The 23616-nt window shown below is 35.6% G+C and overlaps 1 protein-coding gene across 1 annotated transcript in view; it reads right to left on the bottom strand.

Moving 5' to 3' along the window:
* Positions 1–23118, bottom strand: part of LOC106670755 — a 111725-nt gene extending 88607 nt beyond the window's left edge. The window contains exon 1 of the mRNA XM_024226719.1: positions 23057–23118. The gene's annotated coding sequence lies outside the window, so the exon portion shown is untranslated. The remainder of the gene's footprint in view (positions 1–23056) is intronic.
* Positions 23119–23616: the final 498 nt, after the last annotated feature.

Here is a 23616-nt window from a genome sequence, read left to right as displayed (position 1 = left end):
TCGCAGTTCCTACGATGCTTGTCTAAAGATTTATGTCCAAACAGGAGAAAGTGCACTTTTCTTCATGGATGTGATTTTCTTCCACGGCATCACTTCCATAATCTATTTTGACGTTTCGAAAGTGGCAGTACCGCAACTGTGCTAAACCTTCACTCTCGCACATCTCCGTGTCCCGATGTTTGCACCTTTTTGTAAAAACCTGGATGTTTTGGCAATAGATTTATCTATTTACCTTAGGTGTTTATTTATTAGGAAATGACCGTGAAGAGAATCATGGTTTACCCTCAATCCCTGCCTCCTAATCGTGTTGTGCCCTTATCCAACATAACAGCTCTGCCATGGCAAAGTTCCCACTTTGCTCAACAGTTTATGTCCGAACCAAAGAATGTTCACCTTTCTTTTTCAAGGTTTTGAACTCAAAAAATTGATACAATGGAATTACCGTAGAAAGAATTCATATCTTAGAATAATTGTGCACATTCTTAGATTTGGTCAAAAATCCTTAGGCAAATATTGTAGGAACATCATGAAAGATTTGTCTTGGTGAATGGGAGGTAAAACACAAGTTTGGACAATGAATTGATACCATGGAAGGAACCTCCCTTCCCGGAAGAAAATAAATGTATTTTCTTCTGTTTAAATCAGTCTTTAGGCGAAGGTACAGTACCTAAATCTGTCTGTTACGTTCTTAACTTTATCAGATTTCGTGGGGTGGTGATGAAACAGGCAATCGCCGTTGAAGAGGTCCATAATGATCTGCTAATCCTGCCTGCTTAGCGTGTTGTACAACTGTTGTTTTCATGTTTAGGTTAATAGTAAAATATCCGTAGAAAGATATTTCTTTTCTCCATACATTAATTCAGGGGCTTTTTGAATATTCTGGTTTAATGTGTCTTTCATGCTCTTTAATTTTTTTTCTTAATTTGTCATCTTTTCATACCCAACTCCTTGGTACCCGAATAAGAGAACGTTTCCCTTCTTGTCCTTGGACATTGAAGGGTATTTAGGGTGTTGGGAGGGGAGTTGTGTTCGAGTGTCAAAACCACGATAGCTTAATGGTTAAAGCAACGGCGTATTGAGCCGAAGGTCGTGGGTTCGAATCCCGCTCGTGACACTGACTTTTTCATTTCAATCAACACCATTTCGTACCCAAATCCTTGGTATAAGAGAACTAATCCCTCTTTATCTCTAGACATTGAAGGGTATTTAGGGAGATGGGGATGGGAGTTGGTGTCCGAGTGGTCGTAGCCACGATAGCTCAAGTGGTTCAAGCAATGGCGTATTGAGCTGACTCGAACTATAAATAAGCCATTTACGTTTTCGTAGTCAATTGATCAAGTTACTTCCTTCAATAAATTAATTAATCTTTCTAAGGTCTTGGTTGAGATAAAAAATTCAGTGTCACGAGCGGTATCCGAACCCACGACCTTCAGCTAAATACGCCGCTACTCTACAACTTGAGCTATCGCGACTTCGATCCTCTCGGACACCAACTCTCCATCTCAACCTACAACCGTTCGAATTTTCCCTCTTTTTCAGTCAAGTCACGATAGCTCAAGTGGTAGAGTAGCGGCGTATTTAGCCGAAGGCCGTGGGTTCGAATCCCGCTCGCGATATTGACTTTTTTATCTCAACCAAGACCTCAGAAACTATAAATAAGATTCACCCTTTAACAGAAATTTCTTTAAGTAGCCTTCTCAATAGTCTGCTACAACAGAGGCAGTGTGAGATCGCTTCCGTTTCATTTCTAAGAATAATTGCAACGTAAAATGAAAATTGGTTTCGTCCAAGAGAATTGTGCAGGGATCATGGGGAAAGCCAAATAAATGATGGACCCGTGGAACGGACGGAAATATTTGATCGGTTTCTTGGTAAACGTACTGTCAACGGCATCTGGGAAATAAAACGGATGATTTCACATTACTATCGATATAACTAATCATGAAAAATAAGAGTGAATATATTTTCAAAGTACGCACTCATATCCAACGGACATAACAGTTATCATTGGGCTGGACAAATTTTTATAGTCATTAAAATAAATGAACACAGAAAATTTACAACAATATAACAAAAAACATATCTTTTAAGTACTACAAACAGACGGGAAATATCTTGTTTCAATTTTCAAAATTATCTCCGATGATAGTACCAGAGCGTGAATATAACCTGGGCTTAAAATGGGTGACATGAAATACTCGTTCGACGACTTCTAAATGTGTGGAAAAAAGAAAAATCCTACTACTGGTATATTCCTATTGTACCAAATGAAGACAAGTTCTATAGCCGCTTAGCAGGCAGTAAATGGGGTGCCTTTTGTAAAAAAGAAGCAACCAATGAGAACATGAAGAAGTGCGATAGTGAACCTTTAGCCCAGATGCTGTACTGCCACTTTGAAAACTCCATAACAAATTGCCGAAGTGATTATGTGGAAGGGACCGCAATCCCCTAAGAAAAATCCACTTTCATCGGTCTGCATAAATCTGTAGACAACGGTCGTAGGAATTTGGCCGTTTTGGATGAGGCTTAGTCGCCTAGGCTATTGAAGGCGACCGTGATAATTTTCACGAGCCATTGCCTGTTTAACTACCATTTTAGTAAAATATCAACACCTATTGACCAAAATGCACACTTAGCCAAAGGTCCAAAATCTTGTCATAAACCCGTGTGAGAATCAACCACTAGCCCAGTTGCGGAACTGCCACTTTGAAAACTCCCTGACAAATTACCGAAGTGATTATGAGGAAGGTACTCCAATCTCCTAAGAAAAATCCACTTTCTTCGGTTTCCATAAGTCTTTAGACAACGGTCGTAGAAATTTGGTCGTTTTAGATGGGGCTTATACGAAAAATCTAAACCAAAAATGACTTAGTGAAAAGGTCCAAACATCGGGTCATAAACCCGTGTAAGAGTGTACCTTTAGCCCAGACGCCATACTGCCACTTTGAAAACACCCAAAGAAATTATCGTATTGAGTGGAAGGAATTTAGATATAAATCTTTGTGCAAAGATCGTAAGAGGTTGGTATATAAAAATTCAACACGCTTACCTGGCAGAAATTGATCATGAACCTCTCCACCGGCCATTGCTATTCAATTACCAACCACCTAAAAAAATAGGTAACACTGTTTCCGAAACATTCAGATTTCAAAACATGCAAACATTAGGGCATGAAGCTTTGAGAAAGTACAGCTTTAGCCCAGTTGCCTTGCTGCTGTTGTGGAAACGCCCTAAATAAATTATCAGTGATACAGTGAAGGAACACTGAAGAAAATTTCATTTTTTTCGAATTTGGAAAAAATCTTAGGACAAAGATGGTAGGAACGTTGTCGTGGAAATTCTGTCGTGTTGGAAAATGCTAGAACACGCTTAGAAGGTAGGAATGAGGGTGAGCATGATACTCCTCTTCGGTTATTAAATTACCATTTATGGAAAATTGGTAAACCATTTGCTGAAACATTGTCATTCGACAGATGAAACTTAAAACTTTTTCTTCTTATATCTCTTCAAAACTCATGTAATTTTCTTTTGTTCATCTTGCATAGTTCATTCCTAGTCAAAGTATTAGAGTTTTTTAATTTCACATAGTATGTGTTACTTGTCCCTTTAAAAATTTAATACTGTCTGTATTGCGAAATATTTCACTTTCATTAGAACCGTTTGTAAAATTGTCCTGCAAGATTAACTTTATAGCGGATTTTAAGTATTTTTTTCTAACTTTAATTGTTTGAAATTTAATTAATTAAGGTTTTTAGTTGAGATAAAAAAGTAAGTGTCACGAGCGGATTCGAAGCCACGATCTTCTGCTTGATACGCCGCTACTCTACCACTTGAGCTATCGTGACCTCAATCCACTCGGACACTAACTTCCATCTCAACCCCACCTTTTGAATTTTCCCTCCTTTTTGCCATTTTTCAAATGTCGTGTAATCTATTTGATCCGGGATCCCGCTCGTGACACTGCCTTTTTATCTTAACTAAAAACCTTAATTAATTGAAAGATAATAAATTGTCAAGCGGACCACGAAAACTAGTGAATTGTTTGAAATAAAATTCAAAGTTTCCCTAAATAAAATTCCGTAAATTCCCAAATTTGAACTACCGTAAATACAGGGAAAAGAGACTTAAGAACATATTGGTTGAAAAATAATGACCATGTAAAAGTAACTGCCTGCCAATTTAACTGGTTTAACAAATTGCTGTGATAAATTATGTGAAAATAAATGTTAAGTCTTTGTCTATTAGTTGATTGTGTAAAGCATGTACTTGAATATTCTTATTGTCTTATTTATTGTACTTATGCATCCAATAATCTGTTTGATACCTTTATTGTTTTGAGTAACGCGTGGTTTTTTACAATATTTTCTTCATAAACTATGTTGTGTTTAATGTGTATTTTAAGATACAATGTTCCTTATATTTAATACCGATTAGGTGAAAAAGGTGCAATGATCTCCTGGAGCCAGCTGAATACAATAATATAAACAAATTACTACAAATCAAAATTTATATGTGATAAAATTCATACATGCATACTACATAAAATTTCCATCTTACGGTCGACGAGGTGGTGGGTCACGGATTTGGAACAATTTTTTTAAATCAATGAATTATTATTTATGAAAGGTATTGGTTGAGATAAAAAAGTCAGTGTCACGAGCGGGATTCGAACCTTCGACCTTCGGCTAAATACGCCGCTCCTCTACCACATGAGCTACCGTGACCTCAAGGCAGGTGGTAGAGCAGCAGCGTATTTAGCCGAAGGTCGTGGGTTCGAATCCCGCTCGTGACACTGACTTTTTTATCTCAACCAATACCTTTCATAAATATTATTTAATTGAAAAATGTTAATTGGTCAATCTGACCACGAACTGTAATGGATTTTTTTTCCACACTCTAAAATATCGGACACGTTGTGAGTAGGCACAGGTTTTGCCAAAAAAATGTTGAACTTTTCCATTTTTTAATATTCGTTCTACTTGCTCAAATCAACTGTGTGAATTTACGCATTTTACACCATTTTTTAAGCAGATTGCAATAAAAATACAGTAAAAGCTATCATAAATTAACAATAACCAAAAAGTTAAAAAGCCAAATATTTTTCAAATAAACTAGGACATAAATTTTTTAGAAAAACTAATATTGTAAAAGTGTCTTTGTTGACAAGTGAGAATAATTAATTTAATAAATACCCGCATTTTCCAATAACAACCAATTAAATTTAAATATACTTAAGGGAATTCTTAATAAACGACGTAATCGGGTTAAGATTTTTCCAAATATAAATTCTGTCGCAATTAAATTAACATAAATCTTTATTAAAGATTAAAAAATGATAATTTTTGGTGATAATTTCATCGTTGGTTAACATAAAAAGAAAAATGTTCTACTTATTATCATTTTGGTATGATTTATAAAGATAAATCAACAACCTACTGCTTTTTTCATATTTAAAAAAATATTCTGTAAGCAAAGTTGGTGAGAAAAACTTACATTTGACTTCATTGTCGGGATTCTAGCGTTATAAAATCCTTAGATACCGACTTTCCCGGAAATAAGTATAAATTAATTTTTTGACTGATAATTTCGACGACTTTCTTGCCTAATTCCTAGTATAAGCTATAAAATAATTTTTCTCAAAGGCTATTGGAACGATTTTCATGTTTGATAAATTTTTTGAAAAAAAAGTGCCAAGGGCATTTTAAAAAAGTATTATAACAGCGAAAACTTTGAAAAATATTTTTTCTTCAAAGTTAAAAACTTACTATGGTGATTATAAACTACTATTTCCAAACCTAGAGACAAGCAAATTTCAGAAGACGTACTCCTACATTTAACATCCTTTTTAGTGGTGTAATTTCTTTTTTAATTACTTTTTCAAAGATGAAGAAATTAATTTAGGAAAAGAAAAAACCGTCGCTGACGGATTGGTAAGTTGGAAAATTTAAAAAACACTTTAGCTTAATAACAATTAATATCTTTCAATTAATTAATTGGTCAAAAGACCACGAAAACTAGTGAATTGAATAAGTTAAAATGAAGTATACCTTCACTAAAACTCCGCGTGGCCATTTCATTTGTCGCCGAGAATCAAATAGATTACAAGACATTTGAAAAATGGCAAAAAGGAGGGAAAATTCAAAAGGTGGGGTTGAGATGGGAAGTTAGTGTCCGAGTGGATCGAGGTTACGATATCTCAAGTGGTAAGCAGGGGCACATCTAGCCGAAAATCGTGCGTTCGAATCCCGCTCGTGACACTGACTTTTTTATCTCAACCAATACCTTTCATAAATATCAATTAATAGAAAAATATTAATTGGTCAATCAGACCACGAACTTACCATTCCTTCAACCAAGGTTTTTTTTCTATTCCTTCATCAATTTCTTCATCTTTGAAAAAAGGAATTAAAAAAGCAATTGCACCAGTAAAAAGGGTATTAAATTGGGTACGTTTTCTGAAATTTGCTGATCTCTAGATTTGGAAATAGTAATTTATAATTACCATAGTAAGTTCTTCAACTTTGAAAAAAATTGTTTTTTCAAAGTTCTCGCTATTAAACGCTTATTTAACCAACGTTGACAAGTTTATCATTGATCACATTTTATTGGAAATTTAAGGCAGTTTTCTACGGTATCAACGGGTTTGTCCAAAACCTTTTAGTTTTGGAATTATCATTGTTTATTTGAAGCAAGGTCGTGAAATCTTAAAAAAATCCGAAATAGTGGAATAACTCATAACCTGTTGAGATTCGGACCATAGTTAATTAGTACTTTTTGGTTCCTTTTTGAATAAAGAATCTGCTAGCAAAGCTTATATATATATATAAAGTTTATCACACAATTTGATTGATTACTTGCCAATGAAAGTATTTCATTCCCATAAAGATGTCTTTAAAAATAAATTCTGGCTGTTTTTTTTTTTTTTAATTAAAATTATTTTCTTGATCAAAAGGACAAGTGTAAAAAAATTCAATTCCGATCTGTTTTTGTAATAACCTCTGTTTTATAGAGTTGTGCAAGGTTGAATCAGGATATCACGAATCCGTCGAAACCGGTCTCAAGTCTACATTAGTGTGAATCATTTCTCTTCAATACCACCGGGTCAAAAAACGTCCTGCGAGAATTGGCCGAAGACGTGATCGACGTTTTCGAGCCGGGCATTCTTCATAGATCAAAAAGTCTAAAAGACCAGATTCACTTTTCCCACCCGGATTGCAATCGTACACGGCGAATGTAATGAGTAACATTTTATTTCCAGGTAGTCGATTAGGATTTTGATGAATCATTTATTTCCGAGACGAGCTCCCCACTCATAGACCTTTCACGCGATCCCCAAAACCGCGTCCGCTCCATAAAGCTAATGTGCGAAGCAAAATATTTAAATCAACTGAATATGATTTACGCGTGAGTCAAGGGGACGCCCGTGACGGAGAAATTAATTTAACGAACGATCGTTACTTTTTACAAAGCGAAGACGAAAATCTTTGCACGACTGGATCATTTTTAACCGCACTTGCCAGTATAATTCAACATAGCCAGACAAAAACTTATTTTCAATACTTAATTACATAATATTTTATCATGTTAGAAGCGCGTTGATACTATTGATTTTTTAAATTTATTTTATTGAGTTGATTACATTTAGGACGGTCAATAAACATAACAGCGGTATTCACAATCTTTGTGTTAACCCTGTTAACTCTGTTAGGTCCTGTTAGTTCGAAAAAAATGACGTAGCCATCAAAGAATCGGCTAGTTAACATCCCTCGATCTAACAGGCCAGGGCCAATGTTAGATGTTAGGTCAAAAATGTAGTCACATTACTATCCGTTAGGCCGTAGGTAACCAACATGGCAGCCATGAATTTAACAGCTGTTTTTTGTTTACACTTATTTTTATTCTTAAACTCACATTAATGAAATCAGATAAATACATTTCTTTAGTTAATTTCTGGCCTCTCCTTATACTTTCATTGATAATAGATAAATTCTCTATCATATAAAGTTGTAGGTTGTTAGAGGTTAGGATACAAGTTAGGTATGACGGCAAGGATTGAAGCATGTCATTTGTTAGTACTTTTCGAGTGTATAGAAGCAGGGGTATTCACGATCTTTGTTTTAACCCTGTTAAATCTGTTAGGTCCTGTTAGAACGGGATAAATGATGACACAGACTTGCAAGAATCAGCTGGTTAACATTGCTCGATTTAAAGGCCAGCGCAAATTTTAAGTATTAGGTCGAAAATGTAGTCACATTGCTATTCGTTAGGGCGTAGGTAACCAACATGGCAGCCATGAATTTAACAGCTGTTTTTTGTTTACACTTATTTTTATTCTTAAACTCCCATTAATTAAATCAGATAAATACATTTCCTTTTTGTTAATTTCTTACCTGACCGTATACTCTCATTCAAAATAGATACATCCCTTATCCTAGAAAGTTATAGGCTGTTAGAGGTTAAGATGCAAGTTAGGTATGGCGGCACGAATTGAAGCCTGCCATTTATTAGTACTTTTCGAGCGCATAGATACCAGGAGTGTTCACGATCTTTGTGTTAACCCTGTTAACTCTGTTAGGTCCTGTTAGATCGAGAAAAATGATGACGTAGCCTGCTAAGAATCGGTTAGTTAACATCGCTCGATCTAACAGGCCGGGGCCAATGTTAGAAGTTAGGTCGAAAATGTAGTCACATTGCTATTCGTTAGGGCATAGGTAACCAAAATAGCAGCCATGAATTTAACAGCTGTTTTTTGTTTACACGTATTTTTATTCTTAAAAACGCATTAAATAAATCAGACCAATATATCTGCATAGACGGGGGAGAGTGTATAGCCATCTGTACCACGGGGTAACTAAACCTTCCAAATTCAGCCCTAGTTACACTGGGAAGGGTTTCGTGGTGGTACGTGGTGACGGCCCTGGCGGGAACTTAGACAGATGCTGTCTTCTATTTGTGACCTTCGTGAAGCTTGCGTATGGCCAGCGTTATTACCCCCGGCCTCACAGGAGACGGTTGACCGGACGACAGAGTATAGGCGTTGAGGACGCGATGATTATGCTGAATAGTCCCTCGAATGCGTGAGTAAGCGAATGGAAACGGGTAGTGAATCGGTTTCTCTGACTCGAGTATGCTTTGCATTATTGTGCGTATGACCGGCGTGGTACCCTTGGGGAATGGAAGGATCGGATCAGCTAGGCTAAGCCTACGGCGCCCCTCGAATGCGCATACCAGGCTGAGCTCGACAGGAGGTTTTACCGTAGGCGGTGGTCACCTAGGGGGTGGTTAGCAATTCCACTTAAAAGAAAACCGCGGCCGGAACGGATCCGGTAGTTTCTACTCTATGTCCCAATACTACCCCAATACTCTGGGAGATAGAGTCGCTTTCTCTATCTAGGGAGTGCGCGGGAAAACAGCCTGATGTATTTCAGCTTGTTAGCCCTTTGCGTGCGGCATACGATACACAATGCGGGCCCGACCATTCGGATTGGACAAGCGGAGAGCGAGGCTGTCTTGGCCCTTAGGGGCTGGGGCACCTCCACACCAATGCTGCGGCGGTAACACCATTCCGTCATATGCGGAGGTGCGTCAGCTCTCATATTGAGAATCAAAACGTCCGATAAGGCCGAATAGGCCAGGTGCGGACGTTAAATATCCTCTTGTCTTGTGACGAAGAGTTCTCGGGAACCTCATGTCCTTATACTCTCATTCACAATAGATACGTCCCCTACTCTAGAAGGTTGTAGGCTGCTAGGTATGTCGGCACTAATAGAAGCGTGTAATTTGTTAGTGCTTTTCGAGTGCATTCGGTTTCCGGTAGTACAGGATATGAAATTTCTGGGTCTTGTTTTGGATCGTAAGCTGTCATGGCCAAAACACATAAAAGGAATAGTAGAAAGAAGTGAAACTCTGTTCAATATATTGAGAAGCTTTACTAAACCAAATGGGGGTGCCGTTCCAGCGTTAATTTTTGTGTATTTTTCAAATCCACAAAGGACAGTAATTGTCAATGGATCAGTTTTCTATGATCATGACCCCAAAACCTCATCAAACAGATAACTTCCAAAACAGATGCCTGAGACGCATAGTTGGATGTCTGCCTAGCACACCACTACCGGCATTGTACGCCGAGACTTGTGAGCATGAGACGAGAAAACCCTCAAGAATCTGGCTGATCAAACTCTACTCAAAAATATTCCACTGTTCACCAGATTATGTCTCCTGGCAAAAATGGTCCTTACTGATTTATATTGGCAAAAGAAAACAGTTCCCTTTTTGATAGATGCATTTCTTACCTCAGTGCCGGATATTTACTATTTATATAAAAGCAAAATCAACCCAATATTCAGCCTTGACTATAAGGTAATTAGTAGAGAGATAAAATGTTATGAACTTCCGGACTACACGAAATACCCCCCCCCCGAATTTAGATGAGAAGATATTTAGAGCCGATATAGAAGAAAAATTTCCTGACGACCACCTTATCTTTACTTGATATGTCGATTGACCAAATAAATTCTTTTCAGATAATTAATTTTTAATTAAGGTTTTGGTTGAGATAAAACGCAACTTTGCCACAGAACTATTTTTTTTCCTATAGCGTCCTAATTTGGAACTGAACAATCAATTCGAGTTCCTGTTTGTTTCTGTTTTTTCGAATATAAAGAGGGGTTTTAGCCATATGCTCTGATGAAACACAAATTGTTTTTATTCAATTACCTAATAGACGAGCCTGGACTAAAATCATAGTTTGTTTTTGTTTAAAACAATCTGGTCTCCAGGCTTCAAGTTCGCTGGTCACAAGATTATCGTCAAAAACATCACAAACCTCCATCTTAAATCCATTGTATTTAGTGGTCGATTGACCAAATAAATTCTTTTCAGATAATTAATTTTTAATTAAGGTTTTGGTTGAGATAAAAAAGTCAGTGTCACGAGCGGGATTCGAACCCATGACCTTCGGCTTGATACGCCGCTACTCTACTACTTAGGCTATCGTGACTTCGATCCACTCGGACACCAACTTCCCATCTCAACCCCACTTTTTGAATTTTCCAATTTACCAAAACCTTAATTAAAAATAAATTAATTGAAAATAATTTATTTGGTCAATGGCTGGGGCGTCCGTCACACGTGCAAAATCACTATGGCCGGACATCAGAGGATAAGGCAAAAAAAACATTAAATGATGATGATTGTCCCGGTGCTTGATACCTCCGTGGCTAGAACTTCCGATCTCCAACCAGTGTTTTTAACACATTCGTTTCGTGGATAGAATAAAGAAATAAACAAAATTAAACCAAATTAATAGGTCTGATTAAATTTAAAAAAATATAACTGTTTCAAATTTGACGGATCTAAGGAACTGAGAGTTTATCAGCCAAGTGATAACGTTGAATAGATCTGGAATATTACGAAAAAAATATATATTTTAAATTATTATACTTTAGCACTTGCGTGTTCTTGCAGTTGTCAGACGCGTTTCGGCATTTTGCTCAAACGGTTAATTGCACAATAAATGATGTCATGTTAACATTTAAAAAAATAATTAAACCTATTTATTATCGTTGTCATTATTAGGACATACTTGATGTTTTGCACCACTGCCGCGGGATTCGAATAATGGAAGAGGAATGTCCTAAGCGCGTACTTCGGTACCTATTGGACGGCTATGAAAGCATGAATGAGAAATTACAATAAATGTTAACTAAAAAACTTTATTATATACGACTAGGGTCATAATATTAAAAGAAATAATGAAATGAAAGTAAAAAGTTTCGAAATACAGACACATTTAATTTTTTGGAGGTAGGATGTAACAATTTTTTTTTTCAATCTGAATCAAAAAACTAAAAGACTTTGGCAAGATGAAAAATGAAAGATGCAAGATGAGCAAAAGCAAACTATACGACTTTTGAAGAGAAATAAGAAATTGTTTAAACTTCGATCCGGGGATTAAGAATGTTTCAGTAATAGATTACCTATTTTCAAGAATTGGTGATTTAATAGGCACTTGACGACGAAGAAATTCATGATGACCCCCAATTCCTGCTTTCTAAGCGCGATATATTCCTATCCAAAACAACAGAATTTCATGACAATATTTCTCCCATATTTGTCCAAAGATTTATGTCCAATCGGAAAACATATAACTTTTCTTCAGAGATTTGAGTTCCTTCCTTTTTATCTAAAACTTCACCCTCACTAAGCTTTATGCCCTAAATGCAGCATGTTTCGCTAAATGTTGCTGTTTTACTGAAGTAAGCAATGACCGGTGATAGTGTTGAACGGCACCTCTATTCTTGATATATTCAGAACTTGCCATGCTTTTAGCACGATAGAAAACATTAAAATTAACGACAATAATGTAAATTGCATCGTAAAGAGGTCGTAAAGAGAGATGGTTGCTTGTAATCTTAACATACCTTTACCAACATTTTATTGCCTTATTTATTTGGACTTTGCTTCAGCGCACGGTAGGGCAACGATTAAATAGATATCACGCCAACGTAAGCCGGCGTCCCTCAAGGGGGCATTCCTGGTCTCATACTTTATACCATTTATACTACGAACCTGTACGTCCCAACATCATTATTAACGCCTATGAGGTTACTCTCAGTACTGTTAGGAAAAATAGAAACGATTCAAATATGATGAACGCTGTCAACATGTTATCTATGTAATATCATGTCAATTACTGATGTATTTGTAATCTAATTATAATAATTATTATTATTTATTATTTATAATATAATTATATCAATAAGTATTTCCCCGTTTTGGAAAACAGGAGCAGTAAAATTTCGTCTATTTTGACTGATTTTGTTTTATAATGAAAATCTAGTTTCTCTCTGGCTTGAAGGTAATTTTTATCAAGAAAACAAATAACAATTATTGTTGCAGTTAAGTAGATATTTCGACCTTGATAATCAATATTTCCGAAAGGAAGAATTTGAAAATTTCTTCGTCCGTTTAATTAAAAAAACGCGCGAGTGGAAAAACGGTTTCTTTGTAATTATTTTCTATATGTCATCTATGCCTTCTCCGGCATAATGATCTAATTTGATAAAGAAAACTTTATTAAATTGTATTGCTTTATTTTTTTAATTGGCCTTTGCTTCAGCGCACGGTAGGGCAACGATTAAATAGATATCACGCCAACGTAAGCCGGCGTCCCTCAAGGGGGCATTCCTGGTCTCATACTTTATACCAGGGGACCGCGGTAGCCGAGTGGTTAGCATGAGAGACTCTCACGCCGCGGTCGTGGGTTCGATTCCCACCGTCGCCTCTGGCCCTTTTTTCACGATACCCCCCCCAATTTGAACATACATATATGAGAAGTCGTCACCATGGCTAATATACATAGATCATAAGGCAAAAAAAAAAAAAAGTATAAAAATGAGTATGTCCTTAATTTCTTCTATCCCGAATAATATCCCAGCCAGATTTTTTTTTTTTTTTTTTTTTTTTATATAATGAAAATCTAGTTTCTCCCTGGCTTGAAGGTAATTTTTATAAAGAAAACAAATAACATTATTGTTGCAGTTAAGTAGATATTTCGACCTGATAATCAATATTTCCGAAAAGGAAGAATTTGAAAACTTCTTGGTCCGTTTCACGGATTAATTTAAAAACAAAGAGCGAGTGGAAAAAGAGTTTCCTTGTAATTATTTTCTATGTCGTCTATGTCTTCTTCGGCATAATTATCTAATTCAATAAAGAAAACTTTATTAAATTTTATTACCTTATTTATTTAATTGGCCTATGCTTCCGAGCAGGCAACGATTAGATAGATATGAGGCCAACGTAAGCCGTCGTCACTCAAGGGGGCATTCCTGGTCTCATACTTTATACCATTTATACTACTGACTTTCCTGTACGTCCCAACACCATTATTAACGCCTATGAGTATGGCCTTAATGTCTTCTATCACGAATAATATTCCAGCCACGTCCAATACAATTAATCTATGTTTAAGAAGTCGGTCTATGTATTGCATAAACAGTTCAGTCCAAAGAAAAATAGAAATGATCCAAATATGATGAATGATGTATTTAGAAAAGAATCTTTTATGTATGTATATCCTGCCAACATGTTACCTATGTATATATGATGTCAATTACTGATTTTATTTTATCAATAAGTATTTTCCCGGTTTGTAGAACAGGAGCAGTAAAATTTCGTCTATTTTGACAGATTTAAAAAAATAATTAAAAATCTAGTTTCTAAAATGTTATGGCTTGAAGGTAATTTTCATAAGGTAGACAAATAATTATTGTTGTAGTTAAGTGGAAATTTCGACCTAGATAATTAATATTTCCTCCGTCGGGGAGGAATTTGAAAACTTCTTGGTCCGTTTCACGGAATAATTCAAAAAAGCACGAGTGGAAAAAGGGCTTTCCTTGTAATTATTTTCTATTCGCTGACCGCATTATCAGGTCCCGCTGATTCCGAATAACGGAATGTGTCCTCGCCTCGGCTGGGGGATTTTATAATTTTTGAACCGGTGGAAACAAAAGTTTCTGGTGCTTATCCACGGTGAAGTCGTGCTTGAATTCACGGAATTCAAATGCAATTAATATTTGCTCACCTGCTCGGCCAACAGCCGACTACAGCTGTCCCTCTGGCACAGCTGTTACTCAAATTTCCAACGATCCTCTGGAGAACATTACGGAAATACAATGCAACCTGGTTAAATTGGACTCGGAAATGATTAAGGAATATTTTCAACGTTCTATCCGATCCCTTTTCAAAAAAGAATGGGTCTTGAGCTGGGGGAAAAATTCTTCCAAACTTATCTAACGATCGATTATTTATTTGGAATATTCAAAAAACACTTAAATTTCTATAACATCATCTCTCCCAAAAAGTATTGAATGATTTGTAAGTTTCTCAAAATATAAATGATTTTTGTGCAATTTACCACGATGCTACATCAAATCTTAAGCAATTCATGAGAACAGGCATACATTTAAATAAATAAGCCTAAACTTTGGTAATTTCCTATTAATTTGGCCTGCTTTGTTGTTTTGCTCTGGCAGACGTAATTGACCTTCTCGTCTTCTTCAGAGCCTTGTTTTTTGTGTTTCGTTATAATGATTCTATATTCTAATAAATTATACTAGGGAAAATAAGTATATATATATATATATATATATATATATATATTACGAAAAGAAATAATTATGGCAGTAAGGCCAAAACAGTGAGGATAAACAGAGCAAAATGATCGGAAACGAGAAAACCACAGGTTCATCACTACCCAGTAGAAAATCTCATAATTTATTAATAGAAAATGTATTGGATTTTCAAAAAAAGCTAACATTTTTGCCTAGACGCTGTTAATTTTTAAGGTAAATCCATGTATTTACGCATGTAAATAAGTATGCGTGTCTTGTCCACAAGATTTTGAGAATTTGTCAATCAAAAAATCCCCTAAGGATCCTTCTAAGACGATACCATTGTAATTTGTCTGGGATTGTCTAACGAGTGATAAAATAAAATAAAAATGTTTTTCCTCCAGCGTCGACAACTCTTGGATAATTCGTCTGGTATCACAACAGACAAAAAATTAACTAGTAATCTTCCTGGCCTTTCTTAGATAATCACGGGGTTAAGCTGGACTCCATTAGAGACTCCTGAGGTTGTTTGTAACGTTTCACCCGACTACACTTCACGAAAAGAGAAAACAGTTTGTACGTTACGTTCTGATCCTAGGTTAAAAGTGAAATAAACAACGACAAAAGACGATTTGTAAAGAAAACCAGCTTTATAGTATTTCAACTAAACTTCAAAACTACTTGTTAAAAAATAAGCTACCTTATAAAAATCATCGTTTTTATTGTTCGATGGGCATATTCGATTTGATGCGCCTTCTTCAGGAGACTGTCCTAGGACAATGGTCCGTCCCTAATCCGGACCTCGACCAGCAAGCAATAAAAAGTTAAATGAATTTATTCACCCACTTCATGATTATCATAACTGTTGATACTCACCTAATTTGAAAAAATATTATTAGATAGATTTGTTTAACTAAAACTTGTTACGAATGGAAAAAACAAGAAATTAAATTAAAGTTTCAAAATGCCCACCTTCGTAAAGACTGCCATTATTGTTAATTTAATTTTTAGGTTGTGTTTGTGTTACAGATCTTTTTTATGTCCGTGATATTGAAATTAGGTTTAATAAAGTTGGTAAAAATTATGATTTTCTTCAATATCTCTTCATAACCGTACAGTGCATAAATTCGTTTTTTTTTTGTTTTTTTTTTTACTTTGTGTACGGGAACGGGTATAGATTCCGATACATCAGGGCTATTTTAAAATCTATGCAGTGTTTATGTGTGTTTGTGCTGTGTCTGTATGGACTTTATGTTAATTTATTGGAATGAATGTAATTTATTAGCTTCATTAAATTCCTAATTTCGTGGTCCACTTGACTATCTCAACTAAAAAACCTTAATTAATTGTAATTTATTAGCGTGAAAAAAGGGGTTATTTAACCCCGCCCAGAGGATGTCGAGTACTCTGGGGTGAGGGTATGACGGCTGGAGTGTAAAAGTAAGTTATTAGTGAGAATGGAGTGGGTTCGACCCCACCTCGAAGAATATCGAGTACAATGGAATTGTGGATCTAAACAGAATTCTACGGATCGAGTGTTGTGTTCTGCAAATTTCTGTAAATTTATTGGAATGGATGTAATATATTAGCGTGAAAGGAAGGAGGTTGATTTACCCCATTCCGAGGAATATCGAGTATTCTGGGTGAGTGAATATGATCATGTTTATCGAGTGTTGTGTTTACGTTAATTTATTGTAATGAATGTAATACAGTAGAAATGTGTGGTGATTAATGACCATTAAACGATAATTATTCAGAAATTGTGAGATGCGGTCTGGTGTGATGTAGGTTTCAGAAAACATTTTCTTTATCGCGCCAACGTTTCGATCTTTATTGAGATCATCTTCAGGCAAAATTACACTGAAAACAAACACTTTGAGCCCTGAAGATGATCTCAATAAAGATCGGAACGTTGGCACGATAAAGAAAATGTTTTTCTGAAACCTACATCACACCAGACCGCATCTCACAATTTCTGAATAATTATTAGTAATACAGTAGCGCGAAAAGAAGGAGCTTGCTTAATCCCATTCCGAGGAGTTTGTTTAACTGTATTCTGAGAAATATCGAGAACTCTGGGGTGAGTGGGTGACGTCTGGAGAAGTAAGTAATTATCTAGAATGGAGTGGGTTCGACGCTGACCCGAGAAATATCGAGCACTCTGTGGGTGTGAATCTGAACAGGCTTCTATGTATCGAGTGTTGTGTTTCTGTTAATTTATTGGAATGAATGTAATATAGCAGCGTGAAAGGAAGGAGATTGCTTAACCCCATTTCAAGGAATATCGAACATTCTGGGGGTGTGAATCTGAACAGACTTCTACGTATCGAGTGTTCTGTTTGTGTACATTTATTGGAATGGATGTAATATAGTAGCGTGAAAGGAAGGAGTTTGTTTAACTGTATTCTGAGAAATATCGAGAACTCTGGGGTGAGTGGGTGACGTCTTGAGAAGTAAGTAATTATCTAGAATGGACTGGGTTCGACGCTGACCCGAGAAATATCGAACACTGTGTGTGTGAATCTAAACAGACTTCTATGTATCGAGTGTTCTGTTTCTGTACATTTATTGGAATGGATGTAATATAGTAGCGTGAAAGGAAGGTTTGTTTAACTGTATTCTGAGGAATATCGAGAACTCTGGAGTGAGTGTGTGACGTCTGGAGAAGTAAGTTATTAGCGAGAGTGAGGTGGAAGAACTCCATACAAATATAAAAGTCTGATCAGATTCACATCGCAAGAGTGCTCGATATTCCTCCGGTCAGGGTCGAACCCACTCCACTCGAATAACTTACTTCCATTCCCTAGAGTAAAAACTGTATTATCTTACTTTATTGGAATGAATGAAATATAGCAGCGTGAAAGGCAGGAGATTGCTTAACCCCATTCCGAGTAATATCGGATACTCTGGGGTGAGTGGGTGACGTCTGGAAAAGTAAGTAATTTTCTAGAATGGAGTGAGTTCAACGCTGACTCGAGAAATATCGAGCACCGTGTGGGGGTGAATCTGAACAGATTTCTATGTATCAAGTGTTGTGTTTCTGTTAATTATTGGAATGGATGTAATATATTAGCGTGAAAGGAAGGATATTGATTTACCCCATTCCGAGGAATATCGAACATTCTGTGGGTGTGAATCTGAACAGACTTCTACGAATCGAGTGTTCTGTTTCTGTACATTTATTGGAATGGATGTAATATAGTAGCGTGAAAGGAAGGGGTTTGTTTAACTGTATTCTGAGAAATATCGAGAACTCTGGGGTGAGTGGGTGTCATCTGGAAAAGTAAGTAATTATCAAGAATGGAGTGGGTTCGACGCTGACCCGAGAATCTTAACCCCATTCCGAGGAATATCGAGAACTCTGAGGTGAGTGGGTGACGTCTGGAAATGTAAATTATTAGCGAGACTGGAGTGGGTTTAACCCCACCTCAAGGAATATCGAGCAGCCTGAAGGTGTTAGTCTGAACAGAGTTCTATGTATCGAGTGTTGTGTTTCTGTTAATTTATTGCAATGGATGTAATATAGTAGCGTGAAAGGAAGGAGATTACTTAACACCATTGCGAGGAATATCGAGTTATCTGGGGTGAGTATGTGACCGCTAGAGAGTAAAATTAAGCAATAGTTATAGTTTATAAGTATCCAGTAATTATTAGCGAGAATGGTGTGCGTTCGACCCTGACCGGCGGAGTATCGAGCACTCGAACGAAGTCAATCTGATCAGAATTTTATGTTTGTATGGAGTTCAGTTTATCTTACTTTATTGAAATGAATTCAATTTAGTAGTTTGAAAGGAAGGAGATTTCTTAAACCCGCCCAGAGGAATATCGAGTTCTTTGGGATGAGTGTGTAAAAAGTAATTTATTAGCGAGAATGGAGTAGATTCTCCCGAGGTACCCCTCTGTTCGTGGTGATCTGTATACATTCTAGGTTTTAAAACTGTGTTTGGCAACCTGATGTACAAATGATAGAATTTTAAGTCATTGACTTAGTTTTCATATATAATCGGAGAGTAACATCATGACGCTCAAATATGCGCACTTAATAAGTATGAAAGACCAGAAAAGGAAGTGAAAACGGACGATCAGTTGATTTTCGGCCCCAAACATAAAATTGTTACTTTACTTCCTGTCAAGTTTCAGACAATTTGGATGATTCAACCTAACAAATCTTTTTATCTAACAATGTTATCAAAATTTGCGTTCCATCGGCCTGAAAATTATTTAACTTACATAATTTAACAGTTTTCAGACGCTCTATGAACCATGGGTAATTATCGGTCTGGTTTCTTAAATTGTTAGGTATTCTATACTTTTTTTGTAAATAAAGATAAATTTTCTGATTATTTAGCATTTATTATATAATATTTTTTGCTATTCTTGGAGATATTTTCAAGTAAAAGTTATGTTCCATATAATAAATTTAGTAAGTAGAATAAAAATTGGTCCCTTTTATATCATAATTTATACTAGTTTATACCAGGCTTTGGATGATGTAATGTATAAGAAAATATTCCTTTTGGAAGGAAATCAAAAATCAAGTTGAAATTAATAAAATTCGTTCAAGTTCCTGGAACTTTGAAAACAATTTGGCGGTCCGCGATTAATTTAGCGACGGATATTTTGGAACGCGAGAACGAGGGAAAGTTTGTTTCTGAAACTTATCGAGAGGAAACAATGTCTGACGAGAAATTTCGTCTTGAATTGCAAAGTAATGCCCTCAGTCTTGTGTTTTATGTAAATTTTCCAGTTTTGTGTTCATCAGGCGGGTGTTGCGGTTTGGCTGAGGCCGACGGGGCAGCGAACCGTAGAAATATTGCCACGGTGTTGAACCCAAACCATCGGAACAATATCCACCGACAAATCCACCAGATTGCTCATTTTCCGGCCTGGGACGCACTTGATACGAATTTCACAACAACGTGAATTTTCTCTATCGCAAGAAATCATGTGCTTGTCGACAGGCTTTCCATTAATCGTGAACGCAGAACAATGTTTAAACATTTTTTATATAAAACCATCAGTGGAACCTTCTAAAACCGACACCTTTCTTCACGCTAAAATTAAATAATCCTAGCAGAATTTTTATCACCTTAACCACTTTATAAACGTCAAACGATAAAATGTAAATGAAAGTTATAAGCATCTGTACTACGGGCGAATAAGTTATCGATTTTATTATGCTACCAAACAAAGTGTAATCAATACCTACTTGCAGTTTGTTAACGTTGTACAATAACAGCTTTTAATGGATTCGATAAAAGTATCGATATTACGAGAAGAATTGACGTTTCGTTTATAATAATTATTAACAATTCCTATCCAATTCAGCTTTAATAGTTCTAAAAGAAGACACTATAAATTAAAATTGGAGAAGACAAAATATCTACACACCTTCAGCAATAGGATCTTCATCCTGAAGCATTTTTCCACTTTCAAAATTTATTAATTTTAATTTAATTAACTGGGATCATAATTGAAAAACATCACGGACAGGCAAAAAATTCCACTTGTAATACATTGATCAAAGGTTTACGTTTATAACCTTTAATATTTGAGACTTAGTGTAAAAAAGTTAAAAAAATATTAATTGCTAAGAAAACTAAAAAATGACGGACAGATAAAATTTATTTTAATTTTGTTTTAGATTTTTAATTAACTCCCTAGTTTTCGTGATCCCCTTGACCAATTAATATCTTTCAATTAATTAAAAATGGCAAAAAGGAGGGAAAATTCAAAAAGGTGGGGTTGAGATGGGAAGTTAGTGTCAGAGTTGATGGAAGTCACGATAACTCAAGTGGTAGAGCAGCGGCGTATTTAGCCGTAGTTCCTGGGTTCGCATCCCGTTCGTGGCACTAGCTTTTTCATTTCGACGAAAACCTTACATAAAAAGATTAATAAATTGAAAGAACTAATTTGGTCAATAGACTAGCATAACTACACTTGGCTATTTAAACGGATTTTACGAGAAAAAATCCTCGAAGTCGATCGGCTAGAAATAAGGAGAATATCATTTATTAAAGTATTGAACAGAAATGGTCGTAGACGTGAGCCCTGGGGAACAACTGATGTGGAGAGAAAATTGTGAAAAGTTACATATCTCAATTTGATATTAAAACTAAATTAAATTAATCTTCTTATGTAAGGTTTTGGTCGAAATGAAAAATCTAGTGCCACTAGCGGGATTCGAACCCACGACCTTCAAGAATCGAATCCTGATTACACGACATTTGAAAAATGGCAAAAAGGAGGGAAAAATTCGACAGGCTGTAGATTGAGAAGTGTAGTTAGTGTCCGAGGGGATCGAAGTCACGATAGCTCAAGTGGTAGAGCAGCGGCATATTGAGCCGAAGGTCGTCGGTTCGAATCCCGCTCGTGTCACTAGCTTTTTCTTTTCGACCAAAATCTTACATAAAAAGATTAATAAATTGAAAGAAGTAATTTGGTTAACACACCACTAAAATATAATGGAGTTTAAAAAAAAATATATATTTAAAAAATTTGTCGATTTTGTGGGCGAGATGTTCAAGAAATAATAACATTCTTGCAAAAAAGTCAAAAGCTTGCCGTTATTTATAATTCCAGGTGAATAATATAAAAAAAAACATGGATGATATGAACTCTTGACTTTCGGTTTCAAATTTAATTCCGCGGTGAAAGATAAAAAAAAATTAAGGCAAATTAGTTGTTATAATTTTCACATTAATTTTCGTATCTGGATTCTTCCTGTTTTACCTAGAATAAAAATAAATTGATTAAGATTTTATCTAATTTTCATTAAGCTATTTATTTATTTTTATTACTCTAGTTTAGAGTATCCACCATCCTGCTTGGCTATATAAATTTATCAGAAGATCGCACCCAGAAAAAGTCACAAATACCCAAATATACAATAGACAAATTTTTTAATGAAAAAATGTAAATAATAAAATGTGTATATGATTATTTAAGATGGCCCTGATTCCGACCTACTTGGATAATTATTACTGGACTTTTGAAACTTGAAACGTAGTGGAAGATAAAAATATATTTTTTGCTGTGGTGTTTAGTGACCATTAGTCCATTGATTATTTGGAGATCGTGAGATGCGGTCTGGTGTGCCGTATGTTTTAGAAAAACATTTTCTTTATCGTGCCAATGTTTCGACCTTTACTGAGATCATCTTCAGGGCTCAAAGTGTTTGTTTCAAGGCACTCTCAACACGACAGACAAGAATGACACATCTACACGGAAAACAAACACTTGTAGATGGCTGTCGTGATGAGAGTGCCCTGAAACCAAATCTTTCAGCCCTGAAGATGATCTCAATAAAGATCGAAACGTTGGCACCATAAAGAAAATGTTTTACTAAAACCTACGTCACACCAGTCGTTAAATAGTGTATTTTCCTTTTCACGACTAACATTACACTACGTAATTTTCAAATGTGCATTCTTATTGGTGAATAAACTTGAAAATTAGTGAAGAAACAGCGGCGGTAAGCGCTCTTTGATCCAGACATCGGAAATTATTATGGCGAAATAAAATTATTATGAGATAAATTTCTAAATATTAGCAGACAAACATGTAGAATTCTACGTAATAATTACAAAATGAAAAATACGTTAAGACAGTAATAAATAAAATTTGGTTGTAAGCAAATAAACTCAAAAATAAACATGTAATTTGGCCTTCCACTTAAAATAAATTATTAAAAATATATTCGTAGATTTGAAACGATAAGAAGAAATTATAAAAACATTACATTAAAAAATTGGATATATTGGAAAATATAAAATGAATTTTTTAAACTAAAACCAGTAACATTTTGAACAAAATCATACTTAAATAACCGAGAATAAACAAACCAAAGTGAAAATTGTTGTTATCAGTTCAATATCTATTGATCAAGTACTTTTTTTTTACAAATTTTTAAAGTTATATATATCAACTTAAATACCCACGAGTATGTGCAAAAATCGCTCCAGCCAGCCAGCCAAGACGTAAAACTACGCGGGGTCGTTAAAAACGTCTTGTATTCCAGACGTTACGAATGACGTATCGGTTAGTGGGAAATGTAAGGAAAATTCCCAGAACTGAATTGGATTTTTGTTGATTCAGCGTATCTGCAGGAAGTATGAAAACGACCTGTAGCGTCTTTCTGCAGACTCAGTAGCAAATTCCGTCTATGCAAATGTCATTAATAGTAAGAGTTTATTTAACTCTCTATGGGTACCTTAAAAGAAAATATCACGTTCATATAAAACGCGTATATTGCTATTCAATTTTCATTAAATTTACAAAAAATAAATTTAAATGATTGGGTCATATCCAAACGATTTTAAACTAATTCCAGAGTTTCTTAAGTTTTTACGTGTTTTCTGCCGTTATGTACAGACCTAAAGATAGTAAGCACTGCCTCAGCATCAATGTTTTTAGTATTAAATGTAATTATTTACTTCGAAGGACATTGTAAACTGTAGAAAGATAAATAGGTTTTCTTAACGAATAACCGTCTTTCATT

The sequence above is a fragment of the Cimex lectularius genome, unplaced genomic scaffold (assembly GCF_000648675.2).
Source record: "Cimex lectularius strain Harlan isolate CLEC.00 unplaced genomic scaffold, Clec_2.1 scaffold164, whole genome shotgun sequence".
Lineage (NCBI taxonomy): Eukaryota > Metazoa > Arthropoda > Insecta > Hemiptera > Cimicidae > Cimex > Cimex lectularius.
Note: the sequence above shows the minus strand (reverse complement) of the source record. Positions and strands in the feature narration are given on the sequence as shown.